This window comes from Sus scrofa, chromosome 4, assembly GCF_054392235.1.
Source record: "Sus scrofa isolate SSC_HxYL_T2T_F1_AM1 chromosome 4, Sscrofa_HxYL_maternal_Yorkshire_Landrace_v2.0, whole genome shotgun sequence".
Lineage (NCBI taxonomy): Eukaryota > Metazoa > Chordata > Mammalia > Artiodactyla > Suidae > Sus > Sus scrofa.
This window is the reverse complement of record NC_139386.1, coordinates 57,174,846-57,201,940: the sequence shown is the minus strand read 5'-3', so window position 1 is coordinate 57,201,940 and position 27,095 is coordinate 57,174,846.

Below are 27,095 nucleotides of genomic sequence, written 5' to 3'. Positions count from 1 at the left end.
AGGTTTTAGCTTTTGTAATAGGTTTTTTAGGATAAGAAAGAAGGTTTAAAAGTTTGTAGAGAAAGTTAAATTATGTCCACGGTTTTCCCCCTCCCCCCGTTTATTTAAAATGTTTTTTTAAAGTCTTAAATCTTACTTGGTCATCAGTAATTTATTAATGGCTATTAGATGAACTCAATTTTTTTTAATTTTTATTTTTATTTTTATTTTTTTTATCTTTTTGCTATTTCTTTGGGCCGCTCCCGCGGCATATGGAGGTTCCCGGGCTAGGGGTTGAATCGGAGCTGTAGCCACCGGCCTACGCCAGAGCCACAGCAACGCAGGATCCGAGCCACGTCTGCAACCTACACCACAGCTCAGGGCAACGCCAGATCGTTAACCCACTGAGCAAGGGCAGGGATCGAACCCGCAACCTCATGGTTCCTAGTCGGATTCATTAACCACTGAGCCACGACAGGAACTCAATTTTTTTTTAATCCTTGGATGCAAAGATAATGTAAGCCAAAATCATTTTACAGACAAAAATCATAAAAAGTCTATGATATAAAAACAACTTTTTCATTACAATTGATAATAGTCTTTGCAAAAACACAGGGCTTTGTAAAGGTGATGCATTTTTGGTTTTAAAAATACGTAATTGGGTAGGGGGACCAAGGAGTGCGTATTTGCCACTACTAAAATTGAAAAATGTGGGCTTTTGATTTCCTGTAATGCAAAAAAAAATTGTTAGTAGAGAATACAGTCCAAAAGCCTCTCAGTTACTTGTGTACATGTTAAAAAAAAAAAAAGATATTTCCTTTATCAGTTGTTATTTTCACAGAATATGTAAATGTATATATAGGACCTTAATATCTTACTCTTTGACATATATTTTTCCTTTTTAATATTTCTCTACATTATCACATTTAAAAAACTGGAGAATAGTTACTTTTTAATATTGAAAAATACAGGTAAATTATTTTTTATTACTGGCTTTCATCTGGCAGCAAAGCTGGAATAACTCATTTATACTATATTTTAGAATATTTTACAAGTGGATTAAAATTATACCAAATTGTAAAGTTAATAACTGCTTTATTAAATGGCATGGCTTTTTTTCTAATCCTAAGTATGATTAAAAGAAAATATTGACTGACTATATTTATAAATTAGTGCTTTTGGAAGATTGGCTAAGCAAATAGAAGACTCAGCACAAAGGTACAGAGACAAAACAATAGCAGCAACATCAAAAAGAATGGCAAAAGGCAAATGCAAGATAATGAAAAAATAATTCCATACACAATGTGAAAATAACCCCAGCTGGTATCTCTCCAAGGCACTCCAGGTTCCACATGCAGCTGTGACCCCCAACTTAGGACATGTGGTAGGCATCTCAAGCTTATCCTGCCATTATCAGGTCTATGATCCTCAAACAAAAAAATTTAAATTCAACATCAAGAAGTTTAGGAAGTTCCTGTTGTGGCACAGAAGAAATGATTCCAACTAGTAACCATGCGGATGCAGGTTCGATCTCTGGCCTCGTTCAGTGGGTCTGGGATCCGGCATTGCAGTGAGCTATGGCATAGGTCATAGACATGGCTGGGATCCTACATTGCTGTGGCTGTGGCATAGGCCATCAGCTGTAGCTCCAATTTGACCCCTAGCCTGGGAACTTCCATATGCTGCAAGTACAGCCCTAAAAAGCAAAAAAAAAAAAAAAAGTTTTAACAACTTATCTGCCATACTTTCAAAATATATCCAGAATTCAACCATTTTCTTATCCTCCACTGCCACCTCAGTTCAAGTCACTATTATCTCTTTCCTGGATGACTGAAATAGTCTCCAAAGTTATCTCCATGTTTCTGCCTTTACCAAAATTCCTCCCTATCTGACCAAACTTATATCATCAATTTGGCAGCCAGGGTGATTCTTCAAAATGAGTTAGATCTTGTCACTCCTCAGCTCAAATTTTTCTAATGACTTCCCATTTCACTCCAAATAAAAATTAAAATTCCCTAGTTGCTTACTGGGCTAAGGACCATGCATTTTCACTGCTGTGGCTACTTTGCTGCTCTGGTGTTAGTTCAATCCCTTGCCTAAGAACTTCCATATGCTGCAGACATGGCAAAACACACACACACACACACACACACACACACACACAACTATTAAAGTGTCCCCAGACCCTACATGATCTGTAGTCTCCTTCCACAGGCTCCTTGATCTTATTTTCTGCTTTTCTCACCCTCAGTCACTGTGTTCCAACCACACAGGCTCCCCAACATTTCAACCATCCGTCAGAAATGTTCACTGAAGTGAATTTGTGCTTCTTCTTCCGTCTGTTTGGAATGTTTTTCACAAGGTACAGACATCATTCTCTAGCTTAGAAACCTTGGATCTTTGCTTAGCCATCACTTTCTCTGAGAACACAGTCTAACTATTACATTTAAAATAGCATTTCCAGAAAAAAATCCTTCATTTTTCCTCCTCCCTCCTAGTTATGTTTCACCATCTAATATACCATATGTTATACTAATTTGCTAATGGTCTCTAATCTCTAGAATACTATTTTCATGAAGGCAAGCATTTTATGCCTATTTTGTTCACTAAATCCCTCTGCCTAGTGATGCACATTTAGTGAATGAATGAATAAATGAATGAATACTTAATATTCAAAGGGCTTTTTAAAATGATAGAGTAGAAAATGTTGGCAAAGGATATGAGTAGGCGATTCACAGGTAAGGAAATCTAAAACACCAAAAAAAAAAATTTTGGAAATATGCTCAACTCAACAGAATAAAGGTAACTGAAAAAAATTTCAAATGAGATTTCAATTTTTCCCCTGACTGGGATATTAAAAAATTATAAGATGCAGATATTGAGGAAGTATGAATTTCTGAAACATATTTGGATGTGATGCTGGATATCTTCTGTCCATTAACTGACTTCACCCCACATTGACATGGAATTTGAGATTTTTGTGATCCCTCTGGGGGAGCACAAACATTTTACTTGGAAAAAGGGAAAGATCAGTGTTAAGGGAGTTGAGATGATTGCAATGGATATTTTCCATTCCTTCCTCATGTTCCATTCTCCAACTTTTCCCAGCCTTCTTTGAGCCTTTGAGAAACTTACCTGTAGAAATGACATTGACAGGTTCCTGACCCCTTAAATTTCTTGGGGGTCAGCCAAAGTGGGAGTCAGCAGAAGATGAGGAAGAGGAAGAAGTGTGTATTTTATCAACTCCCTATTGTTAGGATCTCCATGGCTGACTGCTTTCCTCAAGGAAGGTTGCAACTCCTATAGGGAAGCCCTCTTCACACATTCTCTCTGACTCTAGAGTCTTCCTGGTCTAGATGTAGTCATTCTTCAATGTTAATAGCACTAGAGAATTGAACTATCCCTTGTAGTCTCCCTAAATCTTGCCCAATCCTTTATCAACCTTCCTTTTATTAAACTCTTCTCAAGTTTGATGACTTTAGTGTGTTAATACTTTATTCTGGGAGCCTGATACAAAAAGCAATCTGACTGTACATTAAAACTAAAAACATATGCAATCATATACCAGCAACCCTTGAAAATCTATTAAAATAAAAGCACCAATACTTAGAGACTATTACAGCATTAGTTGTAATAGCAAAATAGATGGAAATAATCAGAGTGCCTTTCAGTGGGGGAATAGTTATACACATAACATATATACATTATGGTTATGATCATATTGAGGTTGTTAATGCAGTTATTAGAAAGGAATTACAAAGAAGAATTGCCTTCATTTATTTGGAAAAATGACCTTGACATATTTAAGAAAATTATAATTCAAAGTTATTATATCTTTTTATTTATTTTATTTTATTTTCAATAGTTATTTTCCCAATACAATTTCTTTTCTACTGTACAGCATGGTGACCCAGTTACACATACATGTTCACATTCTATTTTCACACATTATCATGCTTCATCATAAGCAACTAAACATAGTTCCCAGTGCTACACAGCAAATCTCATTGCTAATCCATTCCAAAAGCAATAGTTTGTATCTATTAACCCCAAGCTCCCCAACCACCCCACTCCCTCCCCCTCCCCCAGGACAACCACAAGTCCATTCTCCAAGTCCGTGATTTTCTTTTCTGTGGAGATGTTCATTTGTGCCATATATTAGATTCCAGATATAAGTGATATCATATGATATTTGTCTTTGTCTTTCTGATTCATTTCACTCAGTATGAGAGTCTCTAGTTCCATCCATGTTGCTGCAAATGGCATTATGTCATTCTTTTTTATGGCTGAGTAATATTCCCTTGTGTATATATACCACATCTTCCTAATCCAATCGTCTGTTGATGGACATTTGGATTGTTTCCCTGTCTTGGCTATTGTGAATAAAGCTGCAATGAACATTGCAGGTGCGTTTGTCTTTTTTAAGGAAAATTTTTTCTGGATTATACCTAAGAGTGGGATTGCTGGCTCATATGAATTATTAGAGAAATGCAAATCAAAACTACCATGAGATACCACCTCACACCAGTCAGAATGGCCATCATTAATAAGTCCACAAATAACAAATGCTGGAGGGGGTGTGGAGAAAAAGGAACCCTGCTGTGCTGTTGATAGGAATTTAAGCTGGTACAACCACTATGGAAATCAGTATGGGGAAACCTTAGAAATCTACACGTAGAGGCCCTTCTGACCATAGAGTATGTTGAAAGCATAACAGAAATATTTATTCATTTTAAATTTATTATAGAAATGCCAGTGGATTGTGTAGAGTCAGAATCTTATGGGTTCAAATCATTCTCACTACTGTCACTTAATAGCTCTAAACTGGGAATTTGTTCCTATCTAGCATGATGATAAATGTTGCTTCCTCCCAGATGTCATAAAGTAATATACAAAATATCTGGCATATTATAGATTTCAATGATATAGAAACTCCATTTCCTTAGTAATCTTTTCATAACCCACTTAATATAGATTATTTAATCTTTAGTTCAGGTTTAATCAGTCATAACTGAGTCAAAACGAAGAGCAAGTTGGTACTGCAGTTTAGAATTCAGATATATAATAAATTCTTAAATTCTGCATCAGAAGTTTTTTCAAACCTATTTAATTTTTTTTTCTCTATGAAACAGAAACAGACTCACAGACATAAATAACTGATTTCAGGTTGCCCAGGAGGACACCAGGAATGGATGGGGAGGATTGGGAATTTGGGATTAGTAGATGCAAACTAATACATATAGAATAGATAAACAGCAAGATCCTACTATATAGCACAGGGAGCAATATTCAATATCTTGTGATAAACTGAAATGGAAAAGAATATGAAAAAGACTGTATATACATATATACATGTATATATGTAACTGAATCACTTTGGTGTATAGCATAAATTAACATAACATTGTAGATCTACTATACATTAATAAAATTTTGAAAAAAAGTATTTTTTTCTCTGTGATATTCTATCCTCCGTTTTCGTAATTCATCTTTTCCAGTTGCAAAGTCCAGGAATCTAAGCACTTAACCTACAAATTAACTTCAACACCTGCACGGGTGTTTACTTTCTTCACTTTTCCTTTTATACTGTTTAAGATAACATGATTATGCATTGTTTCATGTTCTAACAAGAGATAAGAAAAAAACCTCAGAAGCATGTACATATACATTACAAAGAATGCTGGTACCTTCCCTAATGCATATTTCTAAGGGGACAAAGGGTTGATAATAGCAGGCTATGTTTCACATGGTATTACCAGTTCAGAGCATGATTGTTTTTCCAAGCTGGTCTGACACCTTAGAAATTATCTTTTCCAATGAGTACCTCAACCAAGAAAAGGAATGTAACCTATCTATACTTTCACAAGATGGCTCTATATAAGAAATTCAATTTGGACACAAGATCAAGAAGGCAGAGTAAGAGCTCACTTGAGCTCACTTACTCCCATGAACATACCAAAATTACAAATACATATAGAATAATTCTCTCTCTGAGAATGACCTGAAAACTAGCAGAACAAGTCTTCTATGGATGGAACTAGAGGGTATTATATATAATGAAATAAGTGAGACAGGGAAAGAGAACTACTGGATGTTTTCACTTATACGTGAAAACTAAAACACAAAACAAATGAACAAATATAACAAAATAGAAACAAACTCATAGATACAAAGAACAAACTAGTGGTTTCAGGGGAAGGAGCGTATGGTTGAAATAGGTGAAGGCATTAATAGGTACAAACTACTGGTTATAAAATAAATAAATCACAGGGATGTAATCTACAGCACAAGAAATAGAGTCCATAATATTATAAGTTCGTATGGTATATAATATTGAATCACTATATTGTACACTTTAAAATAAGTCAACTACACTTCAATTTAAAAAAATAAAAGAAATCCAAGTTGGTAAATACAAAATGAGAAATACAAATAGAAGGAAACCTGGGTAATTTTATTAAATGACCCAACTTTGGAGAAAACATATAAAGAGAAAACATTTTACTGGGAAATATGAGATCAGAATATAAAGTTGTTTTGTCTTCTGTAACAGTTTCAATAATCAAAGGGAATCCAAGCAAGCCTCTCTTAGACTGTTTAAAAGGGCCTTCAATTTAGTAAGTTTAGAAAGATAGTGTGTCTTATTCAAAACACTTTAACTCTTTTTTTCCTAGATGTTATAAAACCACTCAAGTCTGTGTATGTTTTCATAAGCACTTTAGTTATCTTCATTTCTGTGACAGCCTATTCTATCCATGGTGCTTAAAATCCCATTAGCTTCCCTTTCTATTCATGGCATTTTCCCTTTCTGTGTCATTCATTTATAGATCCTTTACATAGTCTTGGAGTCCATCTCACTTGGTGGTAATTGACATTTGTGCACTGATTTAAAGCCAGCACAAAGGTAAGCATTTTCTGGAGTTCCCATTATGTCTCAGTGGAAAAGAACCCGACTAGTATCCAACTAGTATCCACGAGGATGCAAGTTCGATCCCTGGCCTCACTCAGTGGGTTAAGGATCCAGTGTTGCCGTGAGCTATGGTGTAGGCTGCAGACTAGCCTTGGATCTGGTGTCATTGTAGCTGTGGCATAGGCTGGCAGCTTTAGCTCCCAGTGTGGCCTTAAAAAAAAGAAAAGAAAAAAAAAAAAAAAGGAAAAGGAAGCATTTTCTGTTGTTTAAAATTGTCTTCCTTAAATCTAGCATACATGGTAGAGTCACTTTTACATTAAAATGAGAAAAGTTCAAAGTGTGGAAGTAAAAACTCCACTTAGATGTTGTGGGGGAAAAAATTAAGCCAAATAAATTTCATCCTGTTCATGGTTCTTATTTCAGAGGGAAAAAATGGCCCATAGTATATCCAGATATACATTAAAAATGGCCTTCAAAGGGAGTTCAATGTACATGGAGTCTCTATTAGAATTGCGAAGCTACCCCTTGAAATAAGTATGCCATCTAAGCTGCCTTAGGCTGATTTCAAACCCTTCATTCCACATTCAGAAGGCATCTAAATAAAACATTAAAAATTGTTATAAATTGTTTAGGGTATGACCTAGATAGAAGATACAGTCTCAGTTATCTATGAATATTTACACATTAATAATAAAGTTTGTAGACCATTTTATTAAACACATTAAAACTTGCATCAGCAAAATGTATTAAATGTGTTTATAAATCAGATAAAATGCTAAGCCCTTGAATATAGTTATATGATAAACATGTTATTAATAGGAAATGGAGCCGAGTAGCTGCATAAATTAATCACAGATAGCTTACTGAAGGGGTTGAGGCTCATATCTAGACTAATAAGATTTGTCAAAGAATTTCTTTGTTATATGGCTAAAGTAAATAATGATGAAATGAATTTCATGATCTCAGCGGTGATCTGTGTTTTCATATTATTCTCACCCCCATGCAATAAATAGTCTCTGTTTGGATGACAAGTTTAAATGAATGTGAGGTCTAAAAAATATGTGTCCAGAATGTCATTTTAATACCATCAAATGGCTTAGAGAGATTTATTTAAGGTTGACTTCAAATGTCTTATTTTTGGAATGCTATGGATATAAAATGGGAGATCAAACATTTAAGATTTTCATCTTGCATAGTAATTCAGACTGGATCTCCCACCCTCCTCATAATTCAATAAAGACTGCAAGGAGTTTAAATAAGAAAGCCTGCTATGCCATTCTCGAATGTTTAAATATTACTATTTCTATTGTAGACATGTCTACATAGGCCAACAGAAGCTAACATTGAATAAAATATTTTCTGTTAAAACAATGAAAGAAAAACAAATATCCTAAATAGTTCTAGACATAGGTACATATCCATAAATTTTAAAATATTACTTAATCTGAGAAAAGGACCCTGAAAGTTCTGAATACAGAACTTGTTTGCTCAGCTACAGTACATAAGCCAGAGACAAGTTCCCTTATATTTGGAATAATATTTATATTCCCATTGCTACATAGAGAGTTGTTTCTGTAATTAGCCAGTCATTAAAGCACTCAGAGCATTAATCTATTAATCAGCAATTCTGCAACTTTCTAATGTCACACCCTACTCCTAGTATGAGTTCAGGTAATGAGTAACTTCCATAAAACTGTTGATTCTTTTATTAATTGGAAATAGCCCAACCATCTCCCTTTCTCTTCATCAAAAGTACATGTGTATTCAAAGATTTCACAGTACTCTGTATTCATATAACTACTGAGGTTTTCAACCCTATGTCACATATTATTTTATTTGATTCTGCTTGTTAAAAAGGATAACCATACACCCTAGTTCATCCAGAACAGACTTGATTATACCTGCTAACTCATTGTAATTATTAGCATTATCCCATTTAATTTTAAAAGTGTCCTGATTTGGAAGATAAACTGTATAGTCACCCTACTATAAGATGGAAAATAAATTATCCTTTCATTTTATAGCGATGAAATACAAGACTCGAAATTGTTAATTATCCTTAGTAACACTTTGGATTATCCTGGTTAATCCTCTTTCTGCCATAACTTACTGCTCATTGTTGCAGAAATGTTTTATTTGGGGATATTACGACACAATAATATATCCAGTATTGAAGGTAAAGAAATTAAAAGCTCTCTAGCTCTAGTCCAGATTCAGTAATTTGAATATAAAGACTATGTATGACATTTCTGACAGTAGCACTGGCTTAATTAGCACCTAGTATTTTGGAGAAAAATCTTGGTGAAAGATACATCTTTACAGAAGGAAGTTTGTGCCTGTCTTTCAGGAGAATCAAAGTTTTATGAGTTTTACTTGGATTAAAAAACACAACCTACATGATTTTTCTTGTAAAATGGAGTTTACCAATGGAAAATGAACTATTCATCCTTAACATTGCAAGGTAAATTTATCATGGTGATGTGTAATGTAAAATTAGGTGATCAAAAAATATCTGTGACAAAGGACATAGAAGTCTTAGACTTCATCTCTTCAAGCCCCTAATTTTACAAATAGGATATGGTATCACAAAACTCATAATAATATCTAAGAGCAGAGCAGTACTATAACACTACATACTTTAAAATACAATGCCATGAAGAGATAGGTTTGCACATTTGACTTTTTTTTCTTTTAAACCAGGCCTACAAAAGGTTTTGTGTAGAAAGATCCTTTGGTCATACAGGTTTGTAGAATATTTATACACATAGCATATAGGTAGACCAAGAGCTCAGTAAAGTTTTACATTTAAGAATGCAATTCTGAAGTTCCTGTCATAGCTCAGTGGAAATGAGAAAATGAATATGACTAGTATCCATGAGGTTGCAGGTTCAATCCCTGGCTTTGCACAGTGAGTTAAGGATCTGACGTTGCCCTGACCTGTGTAGATCACAGACAAGGCTCTGATATGGCGTTCCTGTGGCTGTGATGTAGGCCAGCAGCTGAGCTCCAATTTGACTGGAAACCTCCATATGCCACAAGTGCAGCCCTAAAAAGGGCAAAAAAAAAAAGGAATCCACTTTTTCTTCATGATTTGTCTATATTTTCTTATTTTGTTCTGTACACTTTTTAAGATCTATTAGGAAATGCTGACCTACAGCAAGAGTTAAGTCTTCCAGATATTAAGACATTTCCTCTCTTCAATAACCTCCTAACCTTACTGCATGTTGATCAATAAATAGAGAATGACCAAAAGTTGTTAAGAAGTTGGTAACAGTAGTAATTTGTTTTTACTGAAATAGTTATTGGGGAGTTTCCTGTTTGTTCTGAGGGTTAAGGATCTGGTGCTGTCACTGCTGTGGTGTAGGTTTGATCCCTGGCCTGGGAACATCTGCAAATAAATAAAAAATATAATATAAAATAGTTATTAGTATTTACATAAAGTTTTATTTAAACTACAAATACTACTTGAAATAACAGATAAGATGGGTGGTTGGATGGATAGATGGAATGACAGACATTCTCCATCCCTTACTTTACATGTTGTACAAGGAAATAAATATAAAACAACCATCAAACTAAATATACATATACAGGGCACTAGATAAAATAAAATAAATGAATGGGTAATGTAAAACCTAACCCTAAAGAGAGAGGGGCAAAAAATCGGAAATATGCTTCTTATTTAATTTAACTTGGCTATCAGTGGTTTTGAAGGAAAAAAATAAAAGATTAATTACTCTTTATGATTCTTCCTGAATATTTGTCTAGGAAAAACCCAAAACTCTGCAAGCCTCTCTCATAAAATTTTATGTTCCAATGATGATTCACTCCAGGACCTAGAAAAATCCAGAACTGCATTAGTATGTGTTGCCCAGCTCTATTTCTCCCAAATGCTTCTGTACTTTGAAGGTTTGTGCTTTCCTGCTTTTGATTGAGAGACTGTGCAGTTAATTTTGAGACATTTTCTTTTGGATAAAATTCAAGAAATAAAACACTTATTATTTATCAAGAATTTGAGTGATAAAGAGTTCATTATTTCTTTTTCCAAAGATCAAATATTAATTCTTGTCAAGAAATCACAGCTTTTTCAAAATATATTCCCTTCTTTCAAAAAAAAAAAAAATGACATCTTTTTTTGTCCTGCAGATCCTCTCAAGGACTATGCCCAAGAATTGCTTTTCATTCCAAATAAACATCCACTTGCTAAATGTAACAATGTTTCTTAGCCTTCCTAAAACAAACCCAATAACAAAGCATAACTTTTATTTCTAAGATTTCCCAGATATGATTTAAAAATATTCATCTTTGGAGTTCTCTTGTGGCTTGGCAGGTTAAGGATCCATCGCTGGCACTGCAGCAGCTTGGATCAGTGCTGTGGTGCATGTTTGATCCTTTGCCTGGGATCTTCCACATGCTGTGGGTGCAACCAAAAGAGAAAAAAAAATATTTATTTATCTTCATCACAAGGTACTATGCATACTCAAGTTTTTCCCAAGATAAAGGGAGATGGTAATAAATTATTCGAGTTCTGGGAGTTCCCGTTGTGACTTAGCTGTAACAAATCTATTATCCATAAGGATTAGGGTTCGATCCCTGGCCTCGCTCAGTGGGTTAAGGATCCAGCATTGCCCTGAGCTGTGGTGTAGGTTGCAGATGCGGCTCAGATCTGGTGTTGCTGTGGTTGTGGCATAAGCCGGCAGCTACAGCTCCAATGGACTTCTAGCCTGGGAACTTCCATATGCCACATGGATGTGGTCCTTAAATGACAAAGAAAGAAAGAAAGAAAGAAAGAAAGAAAGAAAGAGAGAGAGAGAGAGAGAGAGAAAGAAAGGAAGGAAGGAAGGAAGGAAGGAAGGAAGGAAGGAAGGAAGGAAGGAAGGAAGGAAGGAAGAAAGAAAGAAAGAAAGAAAGAAAGGGAAAAAAAATTAAATGGCCCTTTGCTTTTTGATTTTCTTTCTTTTTTTTTCTTTGTGTTTATTCATCCTAAAGGAGAAGAGAGTCTTCACTCCACTTCCACCCTAGTTGAAAGACTTTTATGCCCTAAGCTATAGGCTCCTCAATCTGGGATAGTAGTTTGCATTGGGGTTATTAACAACATGCTGTGTTTCTAAACTGAAACTTGCTTGAAAAGCTTAGTTTCAGTACAGGTGAACTGAATTTTTTTTCCAAGGAAAAAGGATGAAAACTAAAGTCTTTAGGAAGCAGTCAAGATTTCAGAATACTAAGAAAATATCTATCTTATATTTAATGAGCACTTACTATATGAAGAAAGTACTCTATGGGATTTCAACATATAATCCCATTTAATCATCAAAATAATCCTATGCTATTATATCCAGTCTACCAATGAAGAAACTAAAATATAAATAGCATAGTGCGCTTGCCCAAGGGTACAAAACTAATACTTATTGAAGCTATAGTCTGATGCAGGCAGCCTAACAGTAAAACCCTACTAAATTACTATAATTAAGACAAAGATTTTTAAAGTGTAGTGAGTCCTATGAATGGCAGAGTATATGTAACATGCGTGTCTACTTGAGTTCCGAACATTAAATATTGTGGTCTTGGAAGCCAGAGCAAAGGCCCTACTTGGTGAGCTCTACATTGAGAGAACACTCTCTTCTCAGCAATGCTTTCTCCATCACATTCCAATGGATCTACCATTGCTTGCTTGGTCATTCATTATCAGAGCGAGAGTTCACAGAGTGCCCTCTTAGAGGCACCTAGTTGCCAGTATCGGCAACTAATATACCATTGCCAAAAGTGTGGTTCCTCTTTTGGCAAAATGAGGAAGAAACATGGTTCAAAAAAATAAAGAAAATTCCTGGGCTAAAGTAAAATTCTGTAACTGGCTGTCTTTTTGCATGACTACATGAACATTGTCTAAAAAACTGCTCAGTTACACCCTAAACATCCATGCGCTTGCCACCAATGTGCACTTAAGTTTATTAGTACTGGGCTACCTCACTCATGCCCTTTATCTTTTTTTCTTTTTCTTTTGGCTGCACCCACAGCACATGAAAGTCCCCAGGCCAGGGACTGAATATGAGCTACGCTGCTACCTGTGCCATAGCCATAGAAACTCTGGATAATTTTAACCCACTGTGCCAGGCCAGGGTTGGAACCCATGCCTCCATAGCAAGCAGAGCCACTGCAGCGAGATTCTTAACCCACTGCCACACAGCAGGAATTCCACCTCATTCCCTTGTCATCTTCTGCTTGCAACAGGCAAGAGCAAGAAGAATTGGCTCCAACAAAGTACCTTAAAATACCACTGTAACCCTCAAACTCCTGCTTTTCACAAAGTAAGGCTAAATCTCCCCTGGATTCCCAGGGCTTTTTCCTTGAATAAGTCAATCTCTGCTGGACCAAAGAAGTGGATAGAATGAGCTCACAGAAGCTTCTCAGCCTCATCCCATTTCCTGGGGTTTTTCATTTCACCAGGTCAAAACACTTGGCAAGGCACAGCGTGCTAATGCTTTGCTGCATCCTCTTTTTTAAAATTTTTTATTAAAGTGTAGTTGATTTACAATGTTCCTTCAATATCTGTTGTATAGCAAAGGGACCCAGTCAAATATATATGTACATTCTTTTTTTATACTATCTTCCATCATGATTTACCCAAGAGATTGGATATAGTTCCCTGTGCTATAGGGTAGGACACCATTGCTTATCCATTCCAAATATAACAGTGCTACATCATCTTTTAATCTCTCTTCCCATCACTCTCTAAAATAACTGGTTCTTACTGGGAAATCTTCCAGCTCTCACAAAATCTGTCTTTTACACACTTTACCAAAATTCTATAACCAGTTTGAAAGTGTACTGAACTTTCTGTGGCAAATTTTGCTGTATGAAAAATAGTTTTAATTAATGATATAATTAAATCTGAGAATATCATTTCCCTACTTATCCAAAAAATCTTTTCTTGTGCTATTTCCCATAAAAGTAAGTCCCAAATTCCTGAGTGTGACATCTAAAACCTTTCTAATTCTGATCTCAGTCAAATTGAAGACATGAAGTTTCCATGGATAAAAGTGGAATGAGGGTTACTTGATGATTTGAAGGTGTGAAAGAGGGGAGCTGGAAGGAGATATTGTCATTAGAAGTGTGGACTAACAGAAGCAACATCTAGGAAAAGAAGATCATGACAAAGGGAAGATTCTTGTAAATGAGGAAGAATAAAGACCACCCAATGTTCTCAAGGTCAGGGTTCCTTAGATGTCAATTGTTCTTTTTAAGGATTACAAAATTGCAATTCATTAAATCTTTCAGCAAGTTTTATTCTTATATAGTTTTTTAATTCTTACATAGTTTAATACTATAAAGCTGCTCTGTCCCAACTGAAACACAGCTAAGTAAATAGCTGTTCACTTATACAATGTGTTCACTTATACAATGTGTGAGGCACAGTATTTGACAGTAGTGCAAAATAGCTAACTAACTTTTCCAAAGAAGCTGACCTAATGCCAAAGAGAAGCAAATCTGTTCTCCTGGGATATCTTAGAGACCTGATCTCAGAAGTTTGAAATGTATTTCTTTTGTCTTATAAAGCAAAGCATTTAACTCCATGATCCATCAATGTAAATGTTTCTAAATGGTTATTTCTCCAAAATCATTGACATATAGTTCATTTTACCCTGCAGCTTCTTTTCTCCCTAGCACAATATAAAAAGCATTTGTAAAAAGCATTTTTCTGTTTTTCTTCTCCTTGGTGAAATTTGCTTGTATCACAATTTAAAAAGTATAACATCTAGTTCAGCTCTCTTTTCTCTTGATAGACAGGTCAATTCAGAGGTTTGTGATTGCCTAGGGCAAACATACAGGAAATACATACAAATCACTCTTTTCTTCTAATTAAAGATATATGTGTGCAACAAAATATACAAGAAATAATTTTGTGTTTCTGACCTTACTATCTTGCTGAATAATTGGAGGCCAATTTTCAATGGACTATTAAACATCTATTTAATCTTTACAACTAAATCAAACTACTGTCGTATCTCAAATCTTTTCTTCTGTTTATAGAAAGTGAAGAGTTTAGCAGTCTTCCAGAGAAGAGAAAATGTAGACAGATGACCTAGATAACATGGGTGTTTCTGTACACTGCCAAAATTAACTGAGTTTCATGCTCAACCTGCAATTCATTTTGACTGCATGGGTCAGACTTTTGGCTCTGTTACCTGAGTTCAGCGCATAACAGGTACTTCGTTCTGGTTAAATGACGACACTTATAGCAGGTCCCAGAACAGAGTTCACATTCACCTTCACTAAAGCAAAATATTTCACCATCACTATTAACAATGCCATTCAGTATATCTATCAAGTACACTTCAATATGTCCTGGCAGCAACTCAGACCATTTGATTTGCAAAAGTATGATGGCCCACTTGAGGCTCACCAGATCACTCCTTACAGTAATAATCACATCTAGCCTTGGCACTCAGTCCCAGATCATTCTCCCCAAATGAACAAATAAAATGATAGGGGGAAAATGCTTCTTGGAAACAGCCTGAACTTGAATGGTGACAACAGCTGGCTCAGCAGATGTTCTTCGAATGATAAACACCCGAGTTTTTGAAGATAGAATTTTGACAAAATTCATTCCTCTAGGTGTCCAAAAAAACTACGTAAACAAAAATTTGCAAGCCAAAATGGATAATATTGAGTGAAACCAAAAGCATCAATGACATTAAAAAGATAATACTCATTCCTACATTTTCAGTAGCCATATATTTCCAAAATTTACCAACTTTTTATATAATAACCTCACAATCACATCTAGAAGAACAACCAGTTTTAAGTCTTACTAAAATATAAATGGTTTATACAAAAAGTCATACAACTAAATAAATGCATCATTTTAAAATATGACAATTTTAATATTTTCATGTTCTTCAGGTAAATTTTTAAATTGCAGTACTTGCTTTGCTGAAAGTAATTTTTACCTTAAAAAATCAAATTACTCAGAAAGTACCGACTAAGCTTTAGAGTTGCTTATCTAAATGTGTAAATGTATTAGTAATACATGTGATGTTTAATATAGAAACTGAGAACTGTAAACAGATAATTTTAAATTTTGGATTAAAATATTTCAAAAACTCTGGGATCAGAAATTCCCTTCATGACTTAGTGGTTAACGAACCCAACTAGGATCCATGAGGAGGTGGGTTTGAAACCTGGTCTAGCTCAATCTGTTAAGGATCCCGCATTGCTGTGAACTGTGGTGTAGGTTGCAGACACAGCTCAGATCCCACATTGCTGTGGCTGTGGCATAGGCCGGCAGCTACATCTCTGATTCAACCCCCAGCCTGGGAACTTCCATATGCCACAGGGGCAGCTTTAAAAGGAAAAAAAAAAAAAAATTCTGGGATGAGTGATTGTGGTAACTTTGACAATTTTGGGTGACTACGAAATCAGCTATATCTCTTAATCTAGTCATTGTTCAAAATGCTTCATCATAGTAAAGATATAAGGAAGGCATGGAGATACTATGTGAACTTTCTCATCTATGTGATGAGTCAATATATAGGTCTAAACCTGGTATAGTATGAACATTTAGGAGTGCAGGCTGTCTAAGGAAGAGAATGTTTGTATAAATCTAGCTACCTACATTAAAAAAAAAAAGGAACATCCAGGTCTCTTAATATGTTTCTTTTTAAATGATATGATTGGAATATGGTAATACACACACACTCACAACACATTTACTGTAGTTTCTACAATAAAACTGCATTAAGTTTTCTAGTTTCTTAGTAGCATCAAATTTGAAAGTAACAATTCCTAAATGATAGGCTGCTTATGGGAGTTCCCATTGTGGTGCAGTGGAAACAAATCTGATTAGGAACCATGAGGTTGTGGGTTTGATCCCTGGCCTCGATCAGGGGGTTAAGGATCCAGCGTTGCCATGAGCTGTGGTGTAGGTCACAGTTGTGGCTTGGATCTGGCATTGCTGTGGCTATGGTTTAGACTGGTGACTGTAGCTCCATTTAGACCCCCAGCCTGGGGGAGCAGCCCAAGAAATGGCAAAAAGACAAAAAAAAAATAAAAAATAAAAATAAAAATACAGCTCAACTCCAACTGGATTAACTATATTTTAAAAATAGTAAATGATATTTGAAGATTCCAGAAAAGGACAGGCTTCAAGGTTTTTTAATCCATACATCATCAGTATTATCAACAGCCCATGTTTTTCTATTTTTCATGCCTAGTACAGATTTTAACCTAAGTCTGGATCTTCTCATGGTTAAAGAATGGTTGAAAAGGGCAGTTTGGTTCACTTGTGCCTTGACCACATCCAGCCAGGGAAATAACCTTCTCAGAAACCTTGAACTAAAGGTTTAAGGAGAGCCTCATGCCTTATTAGGCTAAATTAGATTAAACTTTCTGTAGAGCAAGGGTGTGTAAATATTCTGATTGGCTGAGGAAAAGCATAAGAGATGAAAAAAATGTTGAGGAATACAGAATACTATCATATCCATTTTCTTTTTGGAAATAAAGAAATTGGGAACAAGAAGCCAAATAATTTTCTGAAAGCCATGCAGTAGCTGAATGTAGCTTCTGAACAGGAAACCATATCTATGCCATAGTATTTATTCTTCTTAATTCTGCATTTTTCTTGAATATGGAAAGCTTTAAAAAAAAAAAAAAAGACAAAAAACAGACGTACAGACCAATGGAAGAGAATAGAGAACCCAGAAATAAATCCAGACAACCCATGGTCAGTTAATCTTTGACAAAGGAGGCAAGAACATAAAATGGGAAAAAAGACAGTCTTTTCAGCAAATATTGCTGGGAAACCTGGACAGCTGCATGCAAAGCAATGAAACTAGAACACACCCTCACACCATGCCCAAAAATAAACTCTAAATGGCTGAAAGAGTTAAATATAAGACAAGACACCATCAAACTCCTGGACGAGAACATAAGTAAAATATTCTCTGACATCAACCTTACAAATGTTTTCTCAGGTCAGTCTCCCAAAACAACAGAAATAAGAGAAAAAATAAACAAATGGGACCTAATCAAACTGACAAGCTTTTACATGGCAAAGGAAAGAATAAAAAAAAAAAAAAAGACAACATACAGAATGGGAGAAAATAGTTTCAAATGATGCAACTGACAGGGGCTTAATCTCTAAAATATACAAGCAACTTATACACCTCTACAACAAAAAAGCCAACAACCCAACTGAAAAATGGGCAAAAGACCTAAAAAGACATTTCTTCAAGGAAGATGTAGAGATGGCCAACAAGCACATGAAAAAAATGCTCAATGTCCCTGATTATTAGAGAAATGCCAATCAAAACTACCACAAGATACCACCTCACACCAGTCAGAATGGCCATCATTAATAAGTTCACAAATAACAAGGCTGGAAGGGGTGTGGAGAAAAGGGAACCCTCCTGCACTGTTGGTGGGAATGTAAGCTGGTACAATCACTATGAAGAACAGTATGGAGGTACCTTAGAAATCTATACATAGCGCTAACATATGACCCAACAATCCCACTCTTGGGCATATATCCAGACAACACTTTCCTTAAAAAAGACATATACACCCGCATGTTCATTACAGCTCTATTCACAATAGCCAAGACATGGAAACAACCCAAATGTCCATCAACTGACAATTGGATTAGAAAGATATGGTAGGAGATCCCGTCGTGGCACAGTGGTTAACGAATCCGACTAGGAACCATGAGGTTGCGGGTTCGATCCCTGCCCTTGCTCAGTGGGTTAATGATCCGGCATTGCCGTGAGCTGTGGTGTGGGTCGCGGATGCAGCTCGCATCCCGTGTTGCTGTGGCTCTGGCGTAGGCTGGCAGCTACAGCTCTGATTAGACCCCTAGCCTAGGAACCTCCATATGCCATGGGAGCGGCCCAAGAAATGGCAAAAAGACAAAAAAAAAAAAGAAAGATATGATATATATATACAAGGGAATACTACTCAAACATAAAAAAAGAATGAAATAATGCCATTTGCACCAACCTGGATAGAACTAGAGACTGTCATCCTGAGTAAAGTAAGTCAGAAAGAGAAAGACAATACTATATGATATCACTTATATCTGGAATCTAACATACAGCACAAATGAACCTTTCCACAGAAAAGAAAATCATGGACTTGGAGAATAGACTTGTGGTTGCCCCAGGGATGGGGGAGGGAGTTGAAGGGATTGGGAGCTTGGGGTTAATGGATGCAAAACTATTGCTTTTGGAATGGATTAACAATGAGATCCTGCTGTGTAAAAAAGAAAAAGAAAAAAAAATTTCAAGCAGGCATTTTGGTGACACTTTACAAGCTGATTCAAAAATTCATATGGAGACTAAAAAAAAAAATGATTTAGATTAGATAAGTCAACTTTGAAAAAGAACATTGGAAGATACACCCTACCTGACCTCAGGACCTACTACAAAGGTACAGTAATAGGACAACATGGAATTGGCATAAATGAAAGAAAAATCAACAGAACAGTATAGATCCACACCAATTCGGACAAATCATTAACAAAAGTACAAGGTGTATATGGGATAGAAGACCAGTTTTTCTACAAATGGTGCTGGTACAGTGAAATATCCACATGTAAAAAATCCGTGTTTATATATACTTCACACCATATGCCAAAATTGAATAATAGTTAACATTAGACCCAAAAATAAAAGCTAAAATTATAAAACTCTTGGAAGGAAAGCAATTTTAGAAATTCTTTTTTGACCAAACATTTTTCATTGGCAATACCAAATGTGTAATCCATAAGAGAATAAATTGAAAAACTGTATTTTAAAGTTACAAATATTTTTTTTCTGAAATCTGCCATTAAGAGAATGAAAAGACCAGGTACAAATTGAAGATATTTGCAATTTACAAATTTGATAAAGATGTCATATCCTAAATATATTAAAAATTCTCAAGACTCAGTAAAAAAAAAAAAAAAAAAAAAAAAAGAACCCAAATATTGTTTTGTTTTTTTGGGGTTTTTTTTGCTTTTTTTTTAGGGTTTCTCCCAAGGCATATGGAGATTCCCAAACTAAGGGTCTAATCGGAGCTACAGCTGCTGGCCTACATCACAGCCACAGCAATGCCAGATCCAAGTCACATCTGCAACCTATACCACAGCTCACGGCAATGCTGGATCCTTAACCCACTGAGTGAGGCCAGGGATTGAACCTGCAATCTCATGGTTCCTAGTCTGATTTGTTTCCACTGTGCCACAATGGGAGCTCTGAAACAACCCAAATTTTAAAATTAGCAAATTAATTAAAATAAATACTTTATGGATAATGATATGTGGATGGCAAATTATCACAGGAAAAAGATATTCAGCATCATTAGCCATTAGGAAAATGCAAATTAAAACCACAATAAGATAGAACTACATACAATTTTCATGTTTAAGATTAAAAAAATGAATATACCAACTCTTGGTAAAGCTATAGAACAAATGAAACCCTTATAAAAGGCTTGTGGGTATGTACAATGTTGCAACCACTTTGATAAACAGTCTGAGTCAGATAGTTTCTTAAAATGTTAAACATACATCAATTCTATAATCCTGATATTCCACTCCTGGATATTTACCTAAGAAAAATGGAAGTATATGTCCTTACAAAGACTTGAATATGAATGCTCACAGCAGATGTACATATAAGAACAAAAAACCTGGAAGCAGTTCAAATGTCCATCAGTACTTTAATGGATAAACAACATATGATAAATTTGTATGAAGGAATACTACTTAGCAATATAAAGAAATGCATTATTGTTATATTTATCAACACAAACAAATCTGAAAAAACCCTCTGAATTAATTTAGGTAAGAAAGAGTAAATACTTTATGATTATGACTGTAAATTTTTAAATAAGCCAACAAATATATAGTGACAGAAAACAGAATAGTGGTTACTAAGGAACAGGTAGTGATGTGACAGAAAGAGGCCCAGAGGAAGAATTTCAAAAGAGCATAAGGAATTTTTGGAGGTAATAGACCTGTCAATTGTCTTGGTTGTGATGCTGATTTCATAGGTCTATATATGTGAAAACATCAAGTTTTACAACTTAAATATGTGCAGTTTATTATATGTCAATTATATACCAGTAAAATGTTAAGAAAAAAATAAGTTGTAAGGTAGAATTTCAAGTATGTATAGATCAAATTAAGTCAGATCAATTTGATATGTAAGAGATGGTGTAAGTCTTTCAACACAGCTAAAACTTAACTGTCAAATGGGTCAACATTACTATATTAAAATAGAAGTGTCGTGAAATGCCAGTGAGATTCAAGTATGGCAGATAACTACGGTAAGTCTCAGCAAGAACAGCTGAGGCCCTGAGGCTGTTAATGCCAGGATGTCAAGCTCTGGTGAAAAGCCTGAGTTAGTTTCACATCAATGTTGTCATTATCCAGCATGAAAGACCCATATTCCATTCTTACCAACCCATTTCTCTCTCCTATCCAATTATCAAATCTCTGATAAGAAAGATTTATTTTATAACTCCTGAGTTTATGCTTTGTTTTTTTAAACTTAAGCTCTTTAACTAATGTGTTTACTATTTTTGAAAATTAATATTTTAGTTTGATAATTATTAACTATAAATTGAACAAAATTTGAAATTCTATATATAAAACTGTTTTTAGAGAAAAAATTTAGGTTGTGTTTTTTGTTTTTTGTTTTATGGAGTTACTCTAGACACATATGCTGAGAAAGAACTTCACAAATAAGAAATGATGTAACAGTGTTTAGAAAAGTTATAGACCAGTCAAACTCTTTTAAAGTGATAAGGCCTTAACCCCATTAAAAATTGATTCTTTTAAAGACAGCTGCTTTGAGAATATATAAGCACCTTTGGATGATAGAACTGCTGTCTTAAACACTTCCCTTCCATCTGTGTATAATAGAGATGTATTGATTGCTCCTTGCCATCTATATTTTTGATGACCTCTTTGCAACCAACAGGATGGCACAGTGTCACTTTCAACAGTATTCCTACCAACATCATTAAATCAACTTGCAAAATGGGCTTGGCTCCTGGGAGAGAGGATAACTTCATTGTAAAAGACAAGGGCAACTCAGAGACATGACTCCAATACGCTGAAATATCTGTTACAAAGACAGAGCAACAAATATCCTAAAGAAATATATGCTTTTCTGTCATATATAATATCACCAACATGCTTAGAGATCATAATTACTTATTTCAAATTTTCATCATCTTCCTAGATTCTGAGAAGTTTCTCTTAAAATTGAAAAGCAAACTAGTTCTTAAGTATGGTTGGGAAATAAAATTAAGAAAAATCAAAGGAAAAGGAAGAATAATAAGAATCAATCAAAGTGGAAGAAAGTTCCTGAGCCAGGGGTCGAGCCACAGCCACTGTAGAAGCAATGCCAAATAGTTATGTTGTAAACCACACAGGTAGTCAACTGACAAGGGCTTAATCTCTAAAATATAAAAACAACTTATACAACTCAACGGCAAAAAACCCAACAACCCAATGGAAAAGTGGGCAAAAGACCTGAATAGACATTTCTCCAAAGAAGATATACAGATGGCCAAAAAGCACGTGAAAAAATGCTCAATATCACTGATTATTAGAGAAATGCAAATCAAAACTACCGCAAGATACCACCTCACACCAGTCAGAAGAGACATCATTAGTAAGTCTACAAATAACAAATGCTGGAGAGGGTGTGGAGAAAAGGGAACCCTCCTGCACTGTTGGTGGGATTGTAAATTGGTACAACCACTATGGAAAATAGTATGGAGTGGTACCTTTGAAAACTGTGCATAGAACTACCATATGACCGGAAATCCCACTCTTGGCCGTATATCTGGACAAAACTTTCCTTGAAAAAGACACATGCACCCGCATGTTCATTGTGGCACTATTCACAATAGCCAAGACATGGAAACAACCTAAATGTCCTTCGACATATGAATGGATTAAGAAGATGTGGTATGTATACACAATGGAATGCTACTCATCCATAAAAAAGAATGACATATGGCCATCTATGGCAACATGGATGGAACTAGAGACTCTCATACTGAGTGAAGTAAGCCAGAAAGAGAAAGACAAATACCATATTATCATATGGTATATGATATCATTAACTTATATCTGGAATCAAATATATGGCACAAATGAAACTTTCCACAGAAAAGAAAATCATGGACATGGAGAACAGATTTCTGGTTGCCAAGAGGGAGGGTAGAGGGATTGGGAGGGACTGGGAATCTGGGGTTAATAGATGCAGACTATTGCCTTTGGAATGGATCCTGCTATATAGCACTGGGAACTATGTCTGGTCACTTGTGATGGATCATGATAATGTGAGAAAAAAGTATGTATGCATGTATGTGTGACTGGTCTCCTTGCTGTGCAGTAGAAAATTGACAGAACACTGTAAATCAGCTATAATTGAAAAAATAAAAATTATTATTTAAAAAGGTGAAAGAAAGTGATATGTTTAAGTATTTTTTTATTTTTATTTTTTGTCTTTTGTCCTTTTAGGTCTGCACCCGTGGCATATGGAGGTTCCCAGGCTATGGGTCTAATCAGAGCTGTTGCTGTCGGCCTACACCATAGCCACAGCAACGCCAGATCCCAGCCGCGTCTCAAACTATACCACAGTTCACGGTAATGCTGGATCCTTAACCCACTGAGCGAGGCCAGGGATTGGACCCACAACCTCATGGTTCCTAGTCAGATTCGTTTCCGCTGCACCACGATGGGAACTCCAAAAGTGAGGTGTTTAAATTAGAAAATGGAACTAGTTCTTATGAGCTCAGAATAGGGACAGCACCCTCCACTTAGAGTTCTAAGATTCCAAATTAGACCACTAACTAACTGTATTCCTTAACCCTCAAGTTTCTCATCTAGGAAATGGAAATTTGTCTATATAATACATTATGCTTCATGCAGATAAAAATAAAATAAATGTGAAATAAAGGTACTATTGAATTTTGTAAATAGGGTTTACTGTGTGACAAATGCTGAGAATTTGTCTGGCATATCAACAATGAAACTTTCTATAAATCTCTATTTATTAGTAATGAAAAGCTCAATTGATATCTTTCTACTCAAAGAATATTATATGACAAACTCCTCTCTTCCTGAAAACAAGTGAAGAGCAGCAATAGCTGCAGAATTTCTAAATAGGAGATCCTTGGTAGAGGGAACCTGGTGAGAATATATTTGGAAGGCAGGGACTAGATGACTTGTCTTGATCCCAAATCTTCATAACATGTACATGAAGCCTAATTAAATCACACGTTTATTTGAGTAGATATGCTTAACCAAATTTCCTGTAGATGTTTGTGGAAGCAGATACTGATGGAGATGTTCACTGTGTGTCAGTTAAACTCTCTCAATTCCCTTGTATCTTACATCCATCCATTACCCCCACCCAACATACACACCAAATACTCTTTGGTGAGACCACTGATCTGGAGCACAGTCAACACATGGGACATAGAAACTAAAACCACAAGGCACAAGACTTCAGGATATTATTTTTATTTTTAAGGACAGTATACCTTTCAAAAACCCAAGCTCTTATTTCTCTAGTCTCCACTCTTCAACAATATCAATTTATTTTGACCTTAGCAAAGATGGAAAAATCAGATTAACAATAACATTGCTTTAGATCCTACACCAATTCATCATGAAATGTTCCTTCTGTCAGCCAAATACAATTAGAATTATTATTCACAGTCAGTTTTTTCTAAAGACTTCAATTATTCCATAGATTATCTCCTAAAAAAAAAAAACTCATCATTTTACAGGCAGAGTTCCTGAAGGAATTCAGTCAATAGAATAAATCATTGGTGGTGATTATGATAACCCACAATTTAGAATACAGAGTTGAAGAACAACTTTCTGAAAGTTCTCATAAAATAGAATGTGATACAATACAACTGTAAGATATTTAAATTTGTCACTTTGTCAGTCAACTATAGAACGTGTGTATAGGAGGTAGAATATGATGCACACCATTCATATTAATAGTTTAGTTATGTCTGGTTTAAATTTGAAGTAAATTATGTAATCTTTGGTGGTGGCAAGTATATATTTACATTTAGGCTTCACTATGATAATGATAAATAGGTTATTAGGCCATGAGTCTATGCTAATCAATACTTGGAAACAATCATGTAAATTACATTTCTATTGGGACAAAAATAGTCCCTCTCTGTGCCCAGGAGAGGAATTTAAACACTTCTCTAAAAGGCATCTAGTATAACAAAATAACACAGTCATTGATATCCCATCCCTATCTGGGCATGAGTCCAGGAAGTGGTGACCTTTGGGGGCTATTGAGATTTGGGAATATATGGTATACTAATTGTTCCCTCAGGGATTCAAACAGTATTTAAAATTAATATTTTCTTTCGCTAACACATAACTTCAACTTTGGAAAACCTATAATCTTTATTTACTAAATGACTAACTAGATACATCTATGAGAAGACATGTAAAAATTGGTCAACTTTGACTTTCATTCTTCTCTTATGTTGGGTTTAAGTCAGAGATGAGATTCCTGGGAGGGCAACAAAGCTTTTTTTCTGTATGATTTTTGTAAAATAATTCAGTGAATTTTATTACATTTATAGTTGTACAACCAACATCACAATAAAACTTAAGCTACAGGAAGCTTCACATGCCTACTCCTCTTCCCAGGATGGAGAATTGTCCTCAAAGAACATGAGGATCTCATAGCCACTGTCCTAGCCTTCGCTCTAGTCAGCCCTGGTGGTGATTTCCAGGTTGCAGACCAGTGGCCTCCCACTGCCAGAGACAACCAGAGACAACCTGCTCTCTATAAACTTCATCAAACTTCAAGATGCTTGAATCCAAGGAGAAGTTGGCTGAAGACCTCACTCTGCTCCCTGCTTTTTGGTAGAGGGGCAGATATGATCCTAGTTTCATAACCATCTCACCCTACACACAATCTCTCCCAAAAGTCTGAGAACTGAACAGCAAAATAGATCTGGCAGAAAAGGAGTTGCTAAATCACCAAGTTTCAGAGCCCTAGAGAGCCTACAGGCCTGGAATTCTCTGAAGCTTCCTCCTAGCAAAATATCCACCTTTCCTTGGCAAAGAACTGTGAAGAAAGATACAGATGTAGCATCACCAGTAAGGAGCTGTGAAGCTGGAAGAAACATTTCAAAACTATCAACAGTAATAATAATAACAGTAATAATAATAATTCTATAAATGATGGTGGATGAAAGAATATATTCTCCTTCCAATCCTTTAATTAGCAATAATAGACAGTTATCAATCAACATGCTGATCCAAGAGGATAGAAACAAGGCAAATTAGGAAGAATATTATCAACATGGGCCAGACAGATACTATAGTTATTATTATATGCTACTGTTCTAAATGTTACTCTTCTCAGCTTTCTACAATTTATATTTTTGTGATTTTTTTCATTCTAAGTTAATATTCATTTGCATACCTAATTTTTAATTCATATTTTGCATTTGTTTCTTTTTTTTTTGTTCCTGAATATGTTCCAAGCTCACAAACCCTGGGTCAGCCTCAGTGTTATTCATGTTCTTTAGACATGAATGGCTGATACAATGCCTAAATCATAGAATTTATGAATTTTTTTTACATTTCTCAAATGCCTTTTGTTATAATATAAAAGCTTTGCCCCATAGTCTCCTGATGCTTTCTTTCACTAACTCCTTTGATTGTATTCTTTTGAAGTACCCACTTACACACTGACTCTCTCGTGTGTGTTTCTTACATGGCATGTTGCTTCCGTTCTGGTCTTCTGCACCTTTTCTCCCATGCTCTTGCTTCCTGGTTCATTAGAACGCCTATTCCACTATCTTTCTTTCCCCTCCTGAAATCTGCCACACTTTCACTTTTGTCCACTGCTCTCCTTCAACTTTTACCCTAAGTTGCATATTTGTCAGAATCTTTGTTCTCTAAAATGAGAATTAGGATATTGTGTTCCTGTAATAACTTTACCAAAACCACTTAGTTTCCTTCAGAGACATAATAAATTACAGTCTCAGAAGGTCTGGGGCCCAGAACCTGCCTTTTAACAGGCCACTCAGGTGATTCTTCTGCATACTTCAGTTCTAGCCCCATGGTCCCATGGAATTAAACTTTACCTCCTGATCACCAAGCTATTTTTTCTGGCCACAGGAGACCTGGTAGAATAGGGTATCCCCTCTCCCTAGTCTT